We start from the raw sequence: 20,641 nt of genomic DNA on the forward strand, positions 1-20,641 counted from the left end.
GTCATATGAAGTTGGCTACTAAAGAGATAAATTACCCTTCTATGGCAGTCCAAGTAGTAGCGGGGGAGTCATTTGTGGTGTCTTTTCCTAGAAGCGTGACCAATGTCGGTCGAGCCAATTCAACATATGTTGCATTTATAGAAAGAGACCGCTCAAAGTTGCAAGTTACTGTGGAACCCAACACATTGCAATTCACGACAATGATCCAAATTGCAATTCACGACAATGAACCAATGTGGTTCATTGTCGTGAATTGCAATGTGTTGGGCTCCACACTAACTTGCAACTTTGAGCGGTCTCTTTCTATATGTGCAACATATGTTGAATTGGCTCGACCGACATTGGTCACGCTTCTAGGAAAAGACACCACAAATGACTCCCCCGCTACTACTTGGACTGCCATAAAAGGGTAATTTATCTCTTTGGTAGCCAACGTCATAGGGCAACTCGCATTTTTGTTGATCATACTTTCTGGGGTTTGAGATATGTTGCACCATATCTTAAAATTCTCTTGGACAGAATTTTCATGAACAAGTCCTGAATCTATGGCCTTTAACTCCATGTGCAAATTCTGCTTCTGAGTATCGGGAAGCCTTTAACTCCAACGCTATGACACAATAACAAAAAAGAATGAGATGACAGTTCGGGTTTTCTTTTAATTAGTCATCCATATAGAAAAAGAAGCAAACATGTTCATTATAATAAGATTTAATCTATTTTAATATTTATGTGTGGGTGTTTGATGGCATGATCTCATAATAGATTGATTGCATGCAAATGTATGATGATAAGATCAGTCTATACACAACTCAATAAGTGTTATGCTTGGGTAAGATAAGCTAACATGCTCACACTCAAGGACATAACACATAATTCAAGTACTAGTTACCTGTAGTCATTAGAGCTGATTTGATTGCGGAAGGAGATCACTTGGGATGAAAAGACTTTACGAAAGCCGCTGCAGCTGCCACATGGGGGCAAGCCACTGATGTCCCTGATAGGATGCTAAATTTCGCAGTGTTCTTATCCCATGAAACTTCAGATGCTGTGGCTATTGGTGAAAAAGCCGCTAGAATTTCCACACCCGGGGCTATTACATCCGGCTAGAAGAACATATTATATTTCATTAAACTTGTAAAGAATTACATGTACAAATTATTTTAGGGATCTTTTTTCAGCTGGTCTCATGTAAAATTGAAATATGTGTATTAAGGTTCTACACGAAATCAACCAAGTGTACCCCAAAGGCCTATCTTATATTATGCTAAGTTAATATACAATAAATTCAATTTCGAACTAAGTGCTAATATATAAATTGAAGCAATAATAGTATGTACCTTTATTAAATCATGCAAAAATCTACTAGGTCCTCAAGAAGAAAATGAAGCAACAAAAGGAGCCCCTCCCTGTATTGTTAACAGTCTCGCTTTTGAAAATCTGGACCCTAGGTTCTCTGTCCATCAAATAACAATAACAATTAAGTGATATGTTATACATAAATTTTCCAATTGGTAGTTAGGCGGAGAAAGATGTCATTACTTGGAAGATTTTGTGAATTTCTTGAGATCATTTCTACTTAGGGCTATAGCAGGACATGGCTTGACCAGGGAGATCAAGACAGTTCCTATACACCAAATGATAATAAAATGTTTTATTAATTAACTAACTGATATCTAATGAACGCAAAATGCACCATGATCCGATACAAAGTTCAACTCTTTTGATTAAGTTTTAGTAGCATTTGTTATAAAGCGTGTAAATGGTTGCACATGAATCAAAACTTAATTGAAGAATATAAGCATAATAAGCATACCTTTGCGTATAATTAAAGCTTAGAGAAACGTCATAATTGTCGTTAGCTCCCGTAAATATATAGACATCACCGGCCATTGAGTTTTCTGTGGTTTTGGAAAACAATAAAAGAGGTAGTGAGTATGGGCTTGAATTGAAAAAAATAATGAAGGATTCTCTGAATCGTTTTAAAATTAAATTTAACCATAAAAACATATGCGAATGAAACCCTAACTAACAATTCATCATCGCGCAATCAAAAACATTCATCACGATCCAATCGAACAATCGAATCAACAGCGGTTAATCAGTTCAGACGATCGATCGTAAGAATTAATCAAATCGAATAAATGAATAGATCTTTAATCTTTATTATGTTGATCGAAAACAAATTAAAAAAGAAGATGAGAACTTACAGAAATCTCTGTCTCCTCTCAACGGCAAGATAAGATTGATCGAAGAATTTTTTTTTTTTTTTTGAAAGGTGATCGAAGATATATAGTATGAGAAATTAAGAAGATGGTAGGGGGATTATATAGAAAAGGAAGCAGGTGATTTCTATGGGGTGGGTTGCGGATTACCGGGTCGGGTTATTCGCGTGACGACAGCTCATGGTATCTAGAGTTTATAAAACACGTGTAACTAAAGTCTAAAGTTGATTGTGCGAATATCTTTTAAATTATCTCATACAAATTATGTTTTTTTTTTTTTTTTTTCTTTAGACTAAAGTGACAAAATGGTCTTTGAGGATTAGTCACTTTTGCCATTTTAGTCCAAAGCTCAAATCTTTTACATCTGGGTCCTTGTGGTTTCCATTTTGTTGACATTTTCATCCAAAATCAAAATTTGGTCAGATTGTTCAGTCAACATCCAGCTTTTTTTTTGTTCTTTTCCTCTCTTTTAATGAATGGCAAAATGGTCTTTTAACGTTTTGTTATAGCAAATTAAAAAAAACTGACAATTTTGCCCTTTATTAAAAAAAGGGAGGAAAAAGACAAAAAAAGTTGGATGTTAAAATCTGATTAGAAATTGCTTTCGGATGAAAATGACAACAAAATTGAAACCATAGGGACCCGGATTCAAAAGATTTGAGTTTTGAACTAAAATGACAAAAGTGACTAAACCTCAGAGACCATTTTAGCAGTTTACTCTTTTCTTTGTATTGAAACTGCAAGGATAATTTAAAAAAAAAAATTCTTTGAAAATTAAAAGTACAAGGGTATCATTATTATGTTATAAATAATTAACAATTTTTTAATATCTATTAAAGACAAAAATTATTACGTGTGAGTAGGGGTGCAAACGAGCCGAGCGGCTCGCGAGCTACTCGAGATCGGCTCGAGAAAAAAACTCGAAACGAATCGAGCCTTATCGATCCTGAGCCGAGCTTGAGCTTAAAATAAAGCTCGTTTGTTTATCGAGCCCGAGCTTGAGCCTCGCATGTGAAGCTCGTTAGGCTCGTCGAGCCTGATCGAGCTATAGTGTAAACGAGCCGAGTCGAGCCGAGCTTATTTAAACTTGTTTAAAAGTCGACCTCGAATCTAAAAATAAGTTTATTTAGTAAACGAGCTCAAGCCCGAGCTTCACTTATCGAGCCCGCGAGCCTAAAAAGTCTATTATTTATATTATTTTTATTTAATATATTAATTAATAGATAATAAACGAGCCAAGCTCGAGCTTGAGAAAATACAAACGAGCCGAGCTCGAGCTTTGAAAACAAAGCTCGAATCGAGTCGAGCTCAAGCCCGAGCTCTCATAAGTTAATCAAGCTCGAGCTTGAGTCTGGTCGAGCTCGGGCTCAGCTCGGCTCGTTTGTACCCCTACGTGTGAGTGGACCATACAAATAACAGAATATATATAGTTTTTTTTCTTTATTGTACTGTACACTTAAGCAAATTGTTTGAGTAATATTTCTGATAAATCGTCCTTTAAAAAAAAACATACCAAATCTATAAATATACGACAGTAACAGTAAACTATATGTGTATTTTTTTTCTCGATATTCAAAGATTTAAAACGGAAATGTTAACTACTTTTTATTAAAAGCCGTTCAAAAAAAAACTACTTTTTATTAAATATATATGATCATAGTATCTTATTTAAGCGTGTCATTTAGTATATAGGAGGGTATTTTTTATAATATTTAAATCAGTCTTCAATAAAGTTATATTTTGTTTATTTTTAATTTTAACTAGTATTTTGCCTGCCGTAATTAGGAAGAGTTGATCTCGCTTTGTCCATAGTGGCTAAAAATTTAGTTTCATCAACACTCAACAGTTGATCTTTGAAGTTGAAAATAGTCGTTCTATCTTTGTTAAGTTGGGTGTTTGGATGGTTGTGTTTGGAGCAATAGCCCAACTTGGTCCTTTTATAGGAGTTTGGTAAAAAAAAAAAAACGTTTATTCTTATCATCAAATCACTAAATGCAAGTAGAGTATATCTTCGATCTTAAAGAAAAATGAGACTCTCATCCATCCAAAGGAGTATCTACACTTTTTGTCAAAATTAGTCCTTCTTAGCAATTAAGTAGGCTGAGCAATTTACGGTTTCAAACTGTCAGAACCGAGGAATCAAACCAGAATCATCAAATCCGAATCGTATTATTGTATTTAGGGTCAGGTTCAGGTTCTCAGGTTCTGGTTCTTAAATTTGGGAGAAAACGGTTCCCGAGTGGTTCCAGTTCTAATCGATGGGCCCGTTTAAAGAACGCTAGAACTAGATTGGGTTTAAACTTTAAATATTATATTCAAAAAGCCTAATAATTTATTTAAACTTTAAATATTGTATTTAAAAATATGTTTTTAGGATTAAAGAATATAAAGATAGTTTTTACACAATGTTTGAATGAAGTTTTTTTTTTGTGATGGTTAAATAAAAGTTTTTTCCGTTAACTTTCGTTTTTTACATTGTATACTTTCGTTTTAAGGTTTGAAACTTCTTATTTTGCTACATTTACTTTAAATGGTTTGAACTTTTGGTGTTGCAAGTTTTAGTTATATGTTTTAAACGATTTGACAACTGGTTCCGACGAGAACCGTTTACACGAGAACGTTTAACCCGGTTTCAAGCTAAACCGGAACTGTTAAAATATGGACTAGTTATAGTTCTTATATTTAGCATTTAACAACTCCGACTTGGCTCAGATCCAATTCGGTTCAATTCGATTCTCTACCTTTGCACAACCCTATAATTAAGTATCTTTTTTAGACAGTTATAAATCTCCTTTGTTATTGAGTAATATTTCATTAGATGATTATTAACTAGATACTCATATTTATTTCTAAAGTTATTTTTGTGTTTTTAGTATTCATTGGACAAAATGTTCACTCAGTTAGACAACATTTTTTCTACTTAGTTGAATGAGAATGAACATAAATACATGTCTTGTTTATTCATTTTTTTCATAAATATCTATTTCTGTTTGTTCATTTAATTTCTTTTAAGTTGGTTCATTTACGCTCATTTATGCTTGTTGGTTTGCACATGTTTAAGTTAGTTCATTTACGTTTTTGTATGTATTTATTAAACCTTGTTTGCTTAAATGCTTAATTTTACAAGACTATGGCCTAGAAGCCAATGAGGTAGTGGTGGAGTGGTTGGAGAACGACTTAGTGTTCCTTGTGACCTAGGTTCGACTCACACTCTCCTCGTTATTTTCTGCGGCATTCAGGTGAAGGACGAATACGGGTGGCGCCGGTTCGTCTTGGATGAGAGACAGTGGCGGACCCATGATTTTTTTCCAATGGGGTCCATTTTTTCGGTGTTCAAAATTTTTATAGCAAAACGTTAAAATTTTCGGGTGGGTCCTTGTTCGGGTCGGGTCAGAGCGAGGTTGGAACTAGATTTAAAAAAAAATACAAAAAGCGGGCTATACAAGGATAGAACTCATGACCTCTTGTTATTAAAGAGGGAGCTTTACCACTACACCAGCTTTCTTTTTCTTTCTATGGTGTCCACCTAATTATATTTATGGGGTCCTTATAAAATTTAATATACCGGATCTACTAATTTTTTAAAAAACATTGGGGTCCGGGGACCCCGATCCTTTCAATGTGAGCCCGCCCCTGATGAGAGGCGAGGTTTTACCGATTATTCCACTGTCGTGCCTTCGGGCGGGGTGGAGTTAGGGTTTCCACGCATCTGGGAGAGCCAAGGGGCTGGCGGCGGTCGAGTAATCGACCTTAGCCACAGCGCCCAGTGTCATGATGATTGACACGTCATTCCATGCTGTTCAAAAAAAATTTACCTAGAATTATTTCAAAAAATATAAAGAATAAGTTACATTCTACTTTATTAGAATAATTAAAGAATAGGTTATATTCTATTTTATTAGAATAATAAATGTTCTTTAACAAACATGTCATTAAAAGTTGAAGAATATGTTATACTAGGTTAGAATCCCGTGTATTACACGGGTTGAATAAATGTAATTTTATATATTAAATAATAAAAAGTTATATTTTTATGAACTCCGTATATTGTACGGGTTAAATAAATGTAATTTTATATATCAAATAATAAAAAATAGTTATATCTTTAAAAACCATGTGTATTACATAGATTAAATAAATGTAATTCTGTATACTAAATACTAAAAACGTCGTATCTTTAAAAAAACTCGTGTATAATCGGGTTGAATAAATCTACCAAATAATAAAAATATTACATCTTTAAAACCCCGTATATTACACGTGTTGAATAGATCTAAATAAAGTTATATCTTTAAAAACCATGTGCATTACACATATTAAATAAATATAATTTTGTATATTAAATACTAAAAACGTCGTATCTTTAAAAACCCCGTGTATAGTCGGGTTGAAAAATCTACCAAATAATAAAAAAAAAAAGTTGTATCCTTAAAAACCACGTGTATTACACGTGTTGAATAAATATAATTTTACATAGTAAACGATAAAAAGTTATATCTTTAAAAACTTTGTGTAAAGAGTTATATCTTTAAAAACCATGTGTGTTACACATATTAAATAAATGTAATTTTGTATATTAAATACTAAAAACGTCGTATCTTTAAAAAACCCGTGTATAGTCGGGTTGAAAAATCTACCAAATAATAAAAAAAATGTATCCTTAAAAACCACGCGTATTACACGTGTTGAATAAATCTAATTTTATATAGTAAATGATAAAAAGTTATATCTTTAAAAACTTTGTGTATTAGACGTGTTATATAAATGTAACTTTGTATAGTAAATAATAAAAAAAGTTATATTTTTAAAAACCCCGCGTTTTACACGAGTTGAATAAATGTAATTTTGTACACCAATTAATAAAAAAGTTATATTTTTAAAAAATTAGGATAACATTTGATATTAATTTATTATTTATATATTTAATATTAGATAAGTAGAAAAGAGAGGTAGTTGTTTTAAAAATATATAAAATTAACAATTTGAGGATAATATTTTATTAAATTATGATAAGATTTAATATTAATTTATTATTTATTTATTTAGTTAATATAAGATAATATAGACTTGAGGATACCTTCTATGAATGACACGTGTCCAAAACTTGGTTTCTTTTATTATAGTAGATAGATTCTATTTTATTAGGATAAATGTTCTTTAACAAACGTGTCAAATTTATAGATCCCAGAACATTATATATTTGAGTTTGATTTTTATAAATAGTTTGTTTGAGTTAATAGCCAAAATGGTCCCTGAGGTTTGCTCACTTTTGCCACTTTAGTCCAAAATCCAAATTTTTAAATCTGGGTCCCTGAGGTTTGCATTTTTTTTGCCATTTTAGTCCAAATTTCAAAAAAGTCAAATTTTGTCAAATTTTTTACTAAATTTTGTCTTTATCCTTATTTCTCACAAGGGCAAAATTGTCATTCTATATTATTATAAAGCAATTTATATTAAAGAAAATAAAAAACTCCCCTTAAAAGCCCCTGTTTCGATCAAAACCCTCATTCCCCATCATCTTCTTCCTCACCTGCTTCAAACCCTAACAATGGTGGTATGCACATGTGGAGCTCCGACGCAGCTTCGCACAGCATGGACCACACAAAACCCAGGTCGTCGATTCCATCGTTGCAACAAACCTAAGCCAGTAAGTCGATTAAACTCCTTTCCCCAATTTCATCTAAACCTAACCCTAAAATTGTTGATGTTCAATACAGGGGCAAAGTTGCGGTTTTGTTGCTTGGGCTGAGCCGCCGATGATTCAGAACCCTGCTGTGATGATTCCTGGACTGTTGGACACCATCAAGAAGCTTGAAGATAATGCAATCGTAATGTTTAACAGGAACAAGAAAGTTGAAGACAATGCAATAAACTTTACATCGTCCTTTTCAGCAAATGACTGGCCAAGATAAAAGGGATCTTCACCTGATGTTTTGCACCTTTTCTTCTTTTTCCTAACACTCCTACAAGCTTTTTGAAGAGGAGTGTCAACATCTGAGTCTGTTACACTATCAAAACCATCTAAATCCACATGGTCATCTGAATCTACATCATTATCTTCTTCACATTCTTCATCAATCTCAAAATCAATGGCAGTCTTATACTCATCCATGTCTACACTATAATCGTCAACTAAGTTATCTTTGTCAACTATGTAGTGTCACACCCCAACCGATGGCGGAATCATCGGGGCATGGCACTGAGCGAAACAGATTGTCCAGAAGTTTCCATAACAATTATTATCACTATTCAATTTATATAATACGTCTCATACCGTACCTTAAATAGCAAACAAATTATTACAGATAACATCAAGTCAAATATTCTGTTCCGACAACTCAGATTTTAAATATAAAAATTGTTCAAATGCTTCTAGAGACTCGATCTGCAAGATCTACAGACAACTATGCTCTAGACGCTTATTCTAAGCTCGCCTTCCTAGTAGATAAGCATCCTAATTGCCTGTCACATACGTTAAAATAAAGTCAATACATAAAATGTAAAGGTGAGCATACAAGTTTGATAATAACATAATAGAGTTCGAAATAGTTTACGCATAACCAACACATACACAGAGGAAAACGAAGCATGTTAATTATCGACATGGATCTATCGATAACAATGACTGCGGGTTGACTGCCCGAGGCAGTTCGCAATACATGAGTACCACCGTAATCCATGCAAGTAATTGTCCTTAACAACCCTCGTACGAACGGGTGCTGGGTCCAAACTATAGTACTATCGTCGTTAAGGCAGGTAGACAGCATTGCACGTGTAAACATAACAAGAAGCATTCATTTAGTCACGTAATACATGCGGTACGGTTAGCGTTTGAAATAATTGAGTAGTGTGTTCGATGTGATTTCGTATAAGTAACGTATGTAACACCCCAAAGTGCTAAAAGCAAAAAAGGAATCGAGTATACTCACAGTGATTGACGGATTGAAGGGAGCACTTGAGAGTAGGGTTAGCCGGAATAGTTCGATAGCATAACAATAAGCAACGTGTAAAACGTAAACAAGTGTCGGAGGGTCGGACAGCATGGTCGATCAGACGGTAGGTCCGATCGGACGGCTTGACCGTTCGGTTAACCAGTCCGTTCGGACAATCTGTCCGGTCGGTCGGTAGGCCAATCGGATGGACTGTTCGAGTGGATTGTTTCTTCCTTTGAGAAGGATGTGTTTGTGTATGATGGCTAGACCTTTTGAGGTTTTCGTTGTAGTATTTGAAAATATTGAAGTATCCTTACCTTTTAGGTCGATCGATCGAACGGACCGTTCGATCGGCCGGCGTAACCGATCGGTTAGGTTCTTCAACAATAGTTCTTATCAGGGTGTCACCTGGTCGGACGGCTTGACCGATCGGGTGGCACTCCAACGTGTTGAACAAGTTGAAAATCGATTAAGTGTTGAAGCATAGTATCTCATGATCCGAAGAGTATTCAAATCAGACCGTAGTCCGATCGATCAACACTTCGTTCAATACTAGACTTCATGAAACTGTTAGAGTGTGGGGCCATGTGCTAGCCGATCGGTTGGCCTGGTCGATCGGCTGGCTTATCCGATCGGGCTGGCTCAGCTTCCTGACCTGGTCGGCCGGTTCGTCTAACACTTGGCTGCTTTGGTTGTTTGATGTTATATCGAGGTACTTTGACAACGAGTTGAACCACAGAACCCTCGTTCTTACTTGTTTCTCCTGCTCGGATAGGAATCACCCAAATCCGGTCGGTGAGCTGTTCGGAACGGAGTTTAACGTTTAACCCGAAGTCGGTGAATCTCGTGGTTAGAACCCGAATCTTGAACCGCACAACTACTAGGATGATAAGTGAGTCGGTTCAAACTCCGTTTCTACCGGTTTGAAGGCATTGAGTGTAAAAGAGTTGAAAGAAAGTTGGAAAACATTCCTTCAATTCTTTTCACCGTGTAAATGTTTAGATCTATGATAGATCTTTGTTTGTTTATGTGGAAATCGGCTAGATCTAAGTTATTCTTGGTGGATTGAAGCCAAAACATGGAGTTCTTCAAGAACACCATGATGACATCATCCTTGAACACTTGAATCTTGATGATTTCATGGTTAAAAAGTAAGATTTGAAAGATAGAAAGGTGTAGGAGTGTGTATAGATCAAGAAAGTACAAGATTTAGGATGAAATCTTACCGGAATCGGAAGGAATCTGAGAAAAGAAGGGGAGCACGAGCTAGTCGGTCAGAGGTTTCCAAAAGTAGAAAGTTTGAAAGTGAAAAGGGGTATTTATAGGGTTCCAAAAGAGGAAAGGGCTGGCCGATCGGTCAGGCACCCCGATCGGACAGCCTGTCCGATCGGACAGCAGTTCGATCGGCTGGGCTGTTCGATCGGCTAGAAGCCTGATCGTTCAGCTGCCTGATTCGAGCGTTCAGTGCGACGATTTTCGATATTTCGATTTCGATTGCGAATGATGAGAATACGATAGAGTTTCCTATCCAAATTACTTTTAATCCCAACCACTATATCTAACATACAATCACATATGTCTCGCGCTGTCTTTTCGCCACCAATGATCATAATTCGATTTTGACTGTGTTTGATTGAGTTTCGAGTTTCGATTCGAGTTTCGATTGATTACCACACATCACATAAAGTAAACATGCACAAGTAACACATAAGGCACACACACACGTATACTAACACCAGAATTCGCGTAATTCGAGTCTCGAGTTCGATGATGATTAGATTAGCTCGATTATTGATTAATTGACTTTATCGAATTGTTACTTCCTATTATTCACAGTCGTTTAGCGTTTCGCATTGATTTGAACATTCGATCACTTTGATTAATAACACTTACTCCACATAATACAACTAACAGAAACACCAACATAGAATAGACTAACTATAGTCAAAGAAGTCAATCTTGACTTTGACTTTGACATTCGGTAACACGGGGTGTTACATGTAGTCTGAATCTTCATCATCATCCTCTTCCTCACCCACATTATCAGCTCTGTCTTCCTCTCCAACCTTCTTAGTTCTGTCTTTCCTAGGGGTAGTTTTAATGACTACTGACTTTACACGTTTCCTAGGGGTAGTATCCACACATTCAACCTTTTCACTTTCATTTTCACTTTCACTTTCACTTGTTCATAAGCCCCTACATAACTACTATCAGTTTTATCTTCATCATCAGTTATCTTCATCATGCTTACCACTGTCCTCGTAACTATCTTGTTCACTCAAATCAACATATTCAGGTTCTCTTTCATCATTTTCTACATCCTGTTTAGGATTTTTCCTAATATGTTGAATATAAAGATCAAGCACCTTGTTTGTTTTAACATATTGAAGCAGTCTAATGAAATCAGTGTTACTGCCTAAGGGCCTTAAACCTAACATTAAATCTTCTCCTGGAACCCTGAAATGGTATACCACAACATCCTCATCAGAATAACCTAACTCTACAAGCATATCATTCAACATCATCAATGATAAGAAGTCAGAATCCACCTTGTCAATGTGGCCTACCTGTCCCCCACTATAGTCAAAATCATCCTCATCAGTGAAATTACCTCCATGATGAAGTCCGAGCGTGAAAAATCCAGGTCAATTAGCTGTATATTGACAAAAAAAACTTTTCAGAGACCGATTCAACTGACTTTGCCCTAACAATTTTGAAAGAAAAAACATGAAATACGTACCATATTTTACTTCAGGATCAAACGTTGTGCCTTCTCTTCGGATGCACCAGTTCCAGTCTTCGCCATCCATTGTTAGGGTTCGAGTAGGAGAAGGGAAGCAGGTGAGGAAGAAGATGATGGGGAATGAGGGTTTTGATCGAAACAGGGGCTTTTAGGGGGAGGGGGTTTCTTTAATATAAATTGCTTTATAATAATATAGAATGACATTTTTACCCTTGTTGTTTATATAGTTTACCCATAGAAACAGCAGCGTAGCTTTTAAGGGACCGGGGGTGCATCCGCCCCCGAATGTTTCGGTTAGAAGTGTAATATTTTCGTTTTTTTGTCCGAAAATTTTAAAATTATATAGGTATGTCCCCGCCAATTATTTTTCCTAAAATTCCCCTGCCCCTACCAAGTTTATTGTAAAAAATATTTATATATAATTTCGCATTGATTTAAAAAAATGTGAACGGGCTAAACTTAAGTAAAGTTTGTTACTACTTTATATATAAATCAAAGTTGAGGGTTCTTTTCATCTTAAAGGTCTTAAAGGTACTTACCATTTATCTTAAAGATCGTTGCTAAAGGTACTTACCATTTATCTTAATGATCGTTGCGCTGTGTTGTAATTCTTCGTTCAGGTACTTAACATTTATCTCGCATCATTGTAAATATTTGGTCTTTATTTTTGTTAAACAATATATAGCATTTTCTATGAGTAAGAGTGCCTTATTTGAATGAATGAAGATTATGTAGTTTTATTTGGAGTTATTATTGTTTGACCCGACCCGAACATATAATCCGAAACATAGCTATAGGAAAAAAATTTGGTCCCATGACTTTCCGCCCCCTCGCAACTTTTGGTCACGCTCCGCCGCTGCATAGAAATATGACACTTACGAATTTAAATTATTTATCCTTTTTTAATACCATATAAAATAACTCAGAAATTGAATACATACATCAAAAGTTAAAAAAAAAAAAAAATCAAGTGTAACTATCTCACTACAAAAACCTCATTTGCGACCGTTCAGCCATCTTAAAAGCCATTTTGTTTGAGAAATTCTTTTAATTCCATTTGTTATGTGTGATTACCAAATTATTTTTTGTTTTGTGTTTTGCTAATTAGTGATTGTTGTTGCAATCAGTTTGTACTTTTGTCACTTATATGATCAGGGCCGACCTTGAGCAAGTGCGGGGTGGGTGATCGTTCTGGGCCTAAATCGAAACAGGGCTCGAATTTTTCTTTTATATATATTTAAAAGAAACTAGTCTAAGTACCCGTGTAATACACAGGTGGCTATAGAACAAAAAAATTATACTTTAATGCGTAAATAATTATTACATATACATTCAAATATTAACATAAATCATAGAAAGTACGTGAAATAACGGAAATACATGAAAACCATAAAAACTTCACAACTCATTGAAGATCTCTTTATATAAAACATTCATTGTTTTATTTGTAAGTCTGCCTTCGTTGTCAAGTATTAGTAGCTTGATTCCATCTCGTCTTGTAACCCTCGACAAAGCTACGTACAATTGACCATGTGTATGAAAAAAAGGTATGTAATAATACAAAGGTATAATCAATTATTATCATAACCTAGGCGCTAGGAAAAGTGGTACCCTTGCTTAATGTATTATAAGTTACGAACAAAAGAAGCTAAAATATAACAATTGATGCAAGGATAAGGGACTCACCAGTGGAGGTAATGCATCCAACTTTCAAGAAATCATATGCTACTCTCTAGAGTTAACAAAATATAAATCAAGGGAAGGACATGAACATAAGACAACGTACATGATTTTAATGTATTTGAATTCAAATTAGTTGTTACATATTTTGAACCCTAAGTTTGCACTTTATAACATTCACAAATAATATAAGTTATTACAAAGTTTATTGTACCAATAGTTACCTCACTTAATATCAACACTCCTCTTTTTACATCTTGGAATGCTACAAACTCACAAATGAAAAGATTCATTCCACCCTCAAAGATATGACAACCGACAATCGCTAAATCTGGCAATGTAAAATTAACATATACTCAGTAAAATTATCACATTCAATAAAAATATACGTATATCTTAAGAGTTTTAAAACTATTAAAAGGGTGTATTTACTTACTTTTTCATCCAATATGTCATGCTTATCACAAACTGTTGACCGATTTTCATGATTTTGAACCGAACCATGAACATCTCTATCTCCCTCCCCCTTGAATTAAAACTTGTATTGAAGTCCAAAAGTGGATTACCGATCTCCACAACAACATGATTAACTTCAAGAAAAAATCAACATTTCATTAAAAAAGGCAATTGTTAAAAAAGCCCTACATAATATCAAAAAAACGGCACAAGTTCCTTTAAACTATTTTTAATGTTTTTTTTTCATTGTAAACGTTAATCAAATACGCATTCAATTCCAATACCAATAAAGCTCTAAAAACATTTCATAAATTCAGCCAATTTCACTACATACGAATAGAAGAAAACGTAAATGAAAAGAACTACATTGATATGAAACCACCAAATCACTAAACCACTTTATTACCCTTCGCTTCCACACTTGCACACAAGCCAAAGTGGCCGGCACACTCCAGCAGCACCGCTTTAACCTGATCAAGATGAACATCTTGCCCCTCTTTGCATTGCTACAAAATGAATCATAAAAATGAATCAATCTATATTTATTGCAATTTAAATCTAACACTGATGTACAGAATACAAACTACTTATGCATAAATCTGAACCCTAACAAACCTGGAAATAACATATTTATTTTACAAATTACAAATAAAATATATGTAGATTAATGAATGGACGATCGCAGCTAGTAATACAAATCAAATAGCGGAAATCAGAAAACACAAAATCGTTATATTATGTATGGGATCGAGAACTGACTTGTTCTAATTAGGGCTTCGAACACCAGAAACACGATAAAGCGTGAATAACAAATATTGATGGATGAAATAACTGCAAACATTGAGCAAATATGACACTAAAATACCCTACTTGTACGCCGCCGCCGGTTACACCTTATTGCAATCGACAGGAAAAAACAAATTGATGCCCAAAAAACAGCCCTAATCTGAACTGATTTGTAAAATAACATAATCTGAACAAAAAATAAACCCTAATCTCAAAATCGAATTCGTGTGAAAACTAAAAAAAAAAAGAAAATAATTGTAAGATAAACTCACCTTTTAGTGGAAGAATTGAAAACCCTAAGAATTTCTTCTTGATGATGTGCAAGACACCTTTGTTTCGATTGTTGTGGAATCGCTTGTCACAAGAAGAGGATTAGGAAAATGGTTTCATTTGCGTTTTGTAAAAAAAGAGGTGAATAAAAAATGTAGAAAATTAGAAAATATAAGGTTTCCGTATTTGAGAGACGGGTGACCCGAATCCAGAATTTGACCCACTTTAAAATGGATCCCGCCTCCAAAGAAGTGTAGGTCAGCTAATACTGTTTCCCTCCCAAAATCAACCTCTAGCTTCACTCAATAGACCAACTCAGAGGCTGAATACACAACTCTATCTAAAACTCTACTCTAAAATTACTTTAAAGTAAATAACAATTTGATTTCTAGTTTGCTCCACCAATTACAGTCAAATAAATTTGCATGTGTGAAAGTAAATAAAACCTGCTAAAGCATTTTCTCCACTGAAAGTAATCCAAGCATACCTCGCTCTCTCCAATCTTCACGAAGTTCATCTTCAGAAAGAGCATCCACACCACCCTCTACTTGAATCATCCTGTCATCATTCTTTATCCTACAAAAATGCCAAAAATTGTATGTGAAACGGTAACCAGCACTTCAATAGCTTTTAAATGATAAACAAAAGATACCCGGATTAGAAAGGGATCCCGCCTCCAAAGTGGCTCACATTCATTCCCGTCCAAAATCACCCTGAGGCTAATTTAGAATAACCTGCTTTAAAAAAAATAACATGTCAATCCTTTATGTTAGACGTCTAATCAATAAATGAAGAAAAATATTTGAAGTTCTTAACTTTTCTATGAACATAAAATTCATTTTTATTAAAACCTAATTTGGGTTCTTATATAAACTTGATGCATACTTCATCGACACTACAACAACCTTATCACTTAAGCCCTTCACCACCATTTCCTTAAATAGTTAGATTGTGATATTACTTACTTTGAATTTCTTGGCTCAAATCTAATAGCTTGCACCTTCTACAGCCCCTTAAAGTTTCCCAATTGCTCAGCCACTTCTCATTATTTTGCATCAAGTTTCATACCAACTTCCATGAATCTTTCAAAATTCATTTAGTTGTGTGTCAATCAACTGCAATAGTTCATCAAAATTAAACAAAAATCAAACTGATGGAAACAAAAATTAACACATACATTATCAAAATGAAAAAAAAATATAAAAAGTCAAAATTCAAAAATGAAGGGGTTGCATACCTGATGGAATTGTAGCATTAAGATTGACGGTTATTCGTGTTAATGTATGAAAAAGAAACATTAAACATGTGAAAAAAAATGAATTTAAGTGAAGTAGAAACAAAATATTGAAGTTATAAATCCATATTTTTTTGGACATACATGAACAACTTGCCTACTTGATATCTATACAATCATTTCAACATTAAATAATCAAGTCGTCATATAGAAAAAAATCAATAAATTAATGAACCCGCAAAGGGGATGTTTTTGAACCTCCCCGCCGGTTTTGAAGCATCATAAACTCTAAATAAATTATTTTCTAGAGCAATCCCTTCACGAACATTTGTTATGTCATATGTTTCCCTCCTTAGCACTTGGTGCATGATATGTGGTACAATTCGCAACTTTGTCTATGTCTGAGATTCACACATATATTTCATCAAATATGTAAATAGATAAAAATCATTCCAAACGTTAAACAACAATTAGAGCAGGTATAAAAATCATTCCAAAAAATGGTCAAATAGTGTTGTAGGTCAACTTGTACAGGTACTAAATGTTGACAATATGTTCTAACCCACCCAACCTAATCTGCCCGCAAATCTTCTTGTGCTTAAGACCTATTGTAATTCTATTCTAAAAGCCGTCAATAGTCTATATTAAATGCATATAACCTTTCATATCGTTCCGTATATTCTTTTAATCATAACTAACACATCTATAATTTTAAGAAAAGTTACAAAGAATAGACAAAACAAACCCTGTATATACCCAAGTCTCCTCACCTGAGAGTATTTTTTTTAAACTTAGATGTGTATATTTACATAAGTTGATCAAATTTTTTGACAGTATCATAGATGGTCCATATGGTGTGCCAGCAGTACAAAGACCTTCATAATAGAACAAAAATAAATTTGTTAAGTTCAATGAAGGTAGAGATGAACTCAATGCATACTTTCAAAGTTGGGAAGACTACAAGTTTACAATCTAGAGTATATTGGATGATAAGAATCTAGATATGACTATTTGTTGAGTAAAGCTATCAGTATTTTTTAAATTTGTCGCATAAACCTCAATCTGTTCAGATACACGTGACTTGCTTCAACACCTTCTTCTGCAACCTCCATATTACTCTTGTCATTATTATCTTCTTTTCTTCAAACCTGAAAATTGAACAAGATATTAGTAGTATGTAAGATGTTATTATGAATTCAGATCAGATCACGGTAATCAATTTTTGAAGGTTGGATAAAAAGATTACATATCTGATTATCTAGGGTCGAATAATAAGCTTCGGGTTTGGATAATTAGTTTTATACGTGCTAATTATTAAGGAAAAGAATAAATTACATAAATGACCACAATTTTTACTTTTAATTAAAGATTTTTCACACATAAAATCCACTTAAAATCCATTTCATACAAAGTTGAATATTCTATATAAAATAAGATATTAAACTGAAGAATAATTTACCATAAAAATGTTCTCAATATTTGTGAAGCCTTCATTTCAAACTTTTCAAAACCCGTTCTCAATGTTTTCTCAAGAGACACATCGATGTAAGCTGGAAAAGAAAGGGTAACAAATTTCTGATAGAATTATAAAAAATGGATTATTGCAAACCGGAGTCGCGTATATCCTAATGTTTGATAAAAATTATTAATTGATTATTGTAATAATATTGCTATTGTAATCATAATAATCATCACTATCACATTCATTTCGTAATTTGTAAAAAAAAAAGTTGAAAGATGGGTCAACCTGATTTGGCCCCTTACAACCCGTACCAAGAAACTGCAACTATTGCAACAATCAGACTTCTTTGGCTCCTTGAGTGATTAGAAGACAGCACGGCTCAACTCAATACGGAATCAACTTTAAGTTGAGAACTGCATATGCACTTGCGTAGTTGTACGTAGTGCGTGAAAGATAATCACATGAACTGTCAAGGAGAAAGAGAGATGTTATAAAAGTCTTATTTATCACCTTTAAAGCAATAGATAATCTAAGAACTAAAATCCTCACCAGGTGCATAAGGTGTAACCCACAAATTATGTTTCAGAATGACAGGCCTTCTAAAAACTTGGCTTTATAACCTGCTAAAGGCAAACAGTGTGAACCAAGTACCAGCTTGAAGACGCTTAAAAGCCCAATTAAATTCATAGTTCTAACCTGAATATAAGATGGTGACCACCAATAAAGATATGAAACTAATAAATCATGTTGTTTCGAAATATAATTTTTTTTCATATAATAGTAAATGAAAAACTAACGATGAAACGTACCTACATTCGTGGTTGAAAAAAACGTTTTGAGGCACACGCCTCGAGGGGCACCTCGGCTGAGGCGGTGAAAAACCACATAAGAGGCTTAGTCTTGATCATTCCTGTAACAATGGAGGTGGCAGTGATAACAGTTTATTCTTTAAACTATCTTCAATAATTCTTGTAAGGTTATCATTAGCTTCTTAATAAGCACCTTCTTTATCTTATTAATCCCAAGAAAAATAGACCGGTCTTAAAATAACAAAACGAAAAAGACAGTAAAAGACGGAACGAACGAAAACCAATGGTTCTATCTTTACTGCCACATAAAAGCCACACCATATGAAAATCAACTAAGTAAACAAAAACCCAAAAAATATGTCAAATTGTTACACATCAGGAATCAAAAGTTATGTACCACATAAAGAGACGTCTGTCAAGCCTTGTAAAAGACGACATGAACGAACCCAATGGTTCTATCTTTACTGCCATGAGTTTCTTCGGTTGCTTTTATGCGCAAAACACCAGCAATACCATATAAAAATATAATTATTGTAAATGAAGAATCCATGATAACACTTCAAAAATTATTTAAATAAAAAAATGTTGAATTCTTGCTTACCACTGAACACAAAAAACTGTCAAGTTGAAGAGGCAACTCCCCGATAGGCTAGTGACATCACTCGGAGCCAACTCATTATGCATTCAAAACATTCAAATCGACCCACCCGAGGAACTCCTTAATAACTTCCATGTCGACCCACTCTTCACCACTTTATCCTAAACCATTCAAAACAAACCCTAATAAGCACAATTACATTATCACAAAAAAAAACAACAAATCAGACACTTAATTCAGATTACAAACATCAACCCATCTAAAAACAATAAAAAACACTTCAAATTATATAAATTAAAAAAACCGAGATAAAATCCAACATCCCTTTAACATAAGCAAATTAAACAGAAGTGTGTATAAACTATTTGACCCGTCATCCCCAATTTGCTTCCTTCCAGCTTAATCTGTAACAGAGATTCAAAATCAAATCGAATTTCAATAAAAAAAAATTAAGATCACAAACATGCGTTAAAGCAGACAATGAAAGAAAACGATTGAAGATAAACATCCAATAATTACGAAACCCTACCTGATCTGAGAAATTGAGAATTTAAACTCTAGCCCCGATTCAAACACCCACAAACCCTAAAAATGAGACTTGGTTGCGGATCAATGGCGATTGAACAACAAAACTGAAAAACGATTCCACTGCTTCTATAAAATATATCAATGTTAACATATTAAACACTGAGTAAAGAGAAAGAATCAAAGGATTATCGGATTACATCATTAGACATCGAAGAAAACATACCTTGTGAGAGTTGTCGTGTTTGAGATCTAGGGATTTCTGAAGCAGGTATGAGATCGCTATGTGTATTAGGAGAGAAAGATGTTTTGATTATAAGCGATAATAATGGAAGCACATTCATAATTTTGTAGAAGAATAACTGATTGATAATTGATTAGTTTCCATATAAAGATTCTTCATTTAGACGGTTTCACAAATGAGGAGAAAGGAGGAAAACCATTTTGCCGCTAAAAACACAATTCTCTGCCCAAAGAGCATTGCCACATCAAAGTCAAAAAGTCAACATTATTTTGCTTTAATATAAGAGGTAGATCTGTATGTTTTTTTTTTAAATTTAAAGGGCCTGGATTTATGAAAATGTCAAAGCCCAAATGTTTAGAAGCCCAACTGTTTCGAATCCAAACTATGTTTGCTAATCAAATTCAGAAGCCCAACTGTTTTAGTGCGAATAGGGCTCACTTTTTTTTATCTCGCACATGGCCTTTTTTGTGATTTTTGAAGACGACCCTGACTATGATGTCGCTTTTGTTTTCGTCGCTAATTTGGTGACTGATTTCCTTTTGGTCGCTAACTTGGCGACATTTGGTTTTCGTTGCTAATGTTGTGATCTTTTTGTCTATAGAAAACCCTTGTTGCTTTTGCCTATTTGTAGTATTGTTTTGGAGTTAATGTTTGAATAACATGAGTATTGTATGTTCTGC

General features: G+C 34.2%; 2 long non-coding RNA genes across 35 annotated transcripts; both read right to left on the bottom strand.

Moving 5' to 3' along the window:
- Positions 1–281: 281 nt before the first annotated feature.
- Positions 282–2,302, bottom strand: LOC110895978. The gene is made up of 6 exons (XR_002567521.2): positions 2,208–2,302; positions 1,814–1,898; positions 1,540–1,624; positions 1,338–1,453; positions 890–1,103; positions 282–607 (listed from the first exon to the last, which is right to left on the bottom strand). It is a non-coding gene; the product is annotated as an uncharacterized LOC110895978 (long non-coding RNA).
- Positions 2,303–13,345: 11,043 nt separating this feature from the next.
- Positions 13,346–20,316, bottom strand: LOC110895979. 34 transcript variants are annotated; one of them, XR_004873847.1, is made up of 16 exons: positions 19,944–20,221; positions 19,722–19,846; positions 19,196–19,596; positions 18,992–19,080; positions 18,595–18,695; positions 18,335–18,481; positions 18,071–18,251; positions 16,055–17,471; positions 15,742–15,823; positions 15,092–15,665; positions 14,793–15,006; positions 14,440–14,539; positions 14,014–14,167; positions 13,802–13,908; positions 13,584–13,629; positions 13,346–13,411 (listed from the first exon to the last, which is right to left on the bottom strand). It is a non-coding gene; the product is annotated as an uncharacterized LOC110895979 (long non-coding RNA). The 34 variants fall into 34 exon arrangements; XR_004873872.1 differs by lacking the exons at positions 13,346–13,411; positions 13,584–13,629 and adding an exon at positions 17,783–17,873 and having other exon boundaries at positions 13,675–13,908; positions 16,055–17,198; positions 17,380–17,471; positions 19,944–20,312; XR_004873873.1 differs by lacking the exons at positions 13,346–13,411; positions 13,584–13,629 and adding an exon at positions 17,783–17,873 and having other exon boundaries at positions 13,675–13,908; positions 16,055–16,724; positions 17,380–17,471; positions 19,944–20,220.
- Between the last annotated feature and the right edge of the window lie 325 nt (positions 20,317–20,641).

Source organism: Helianthus annuus, chromosome 12 (genome assembly GCF_002127325.2).
Source record: "Helianthus annuus cultivar XRQ/B chromosome 12, HanXRQr2.0-SUNRISE, whole genome shotgun sequence".
In the NCBI taxonomy this organism is placed as follows: domain Eukaryota; kingdom Viridiplantae; phylum Streptophyta; class Magnoliopsida; order Asterales; family Asteraceae; genus Helianthus; species Helianthus annuus.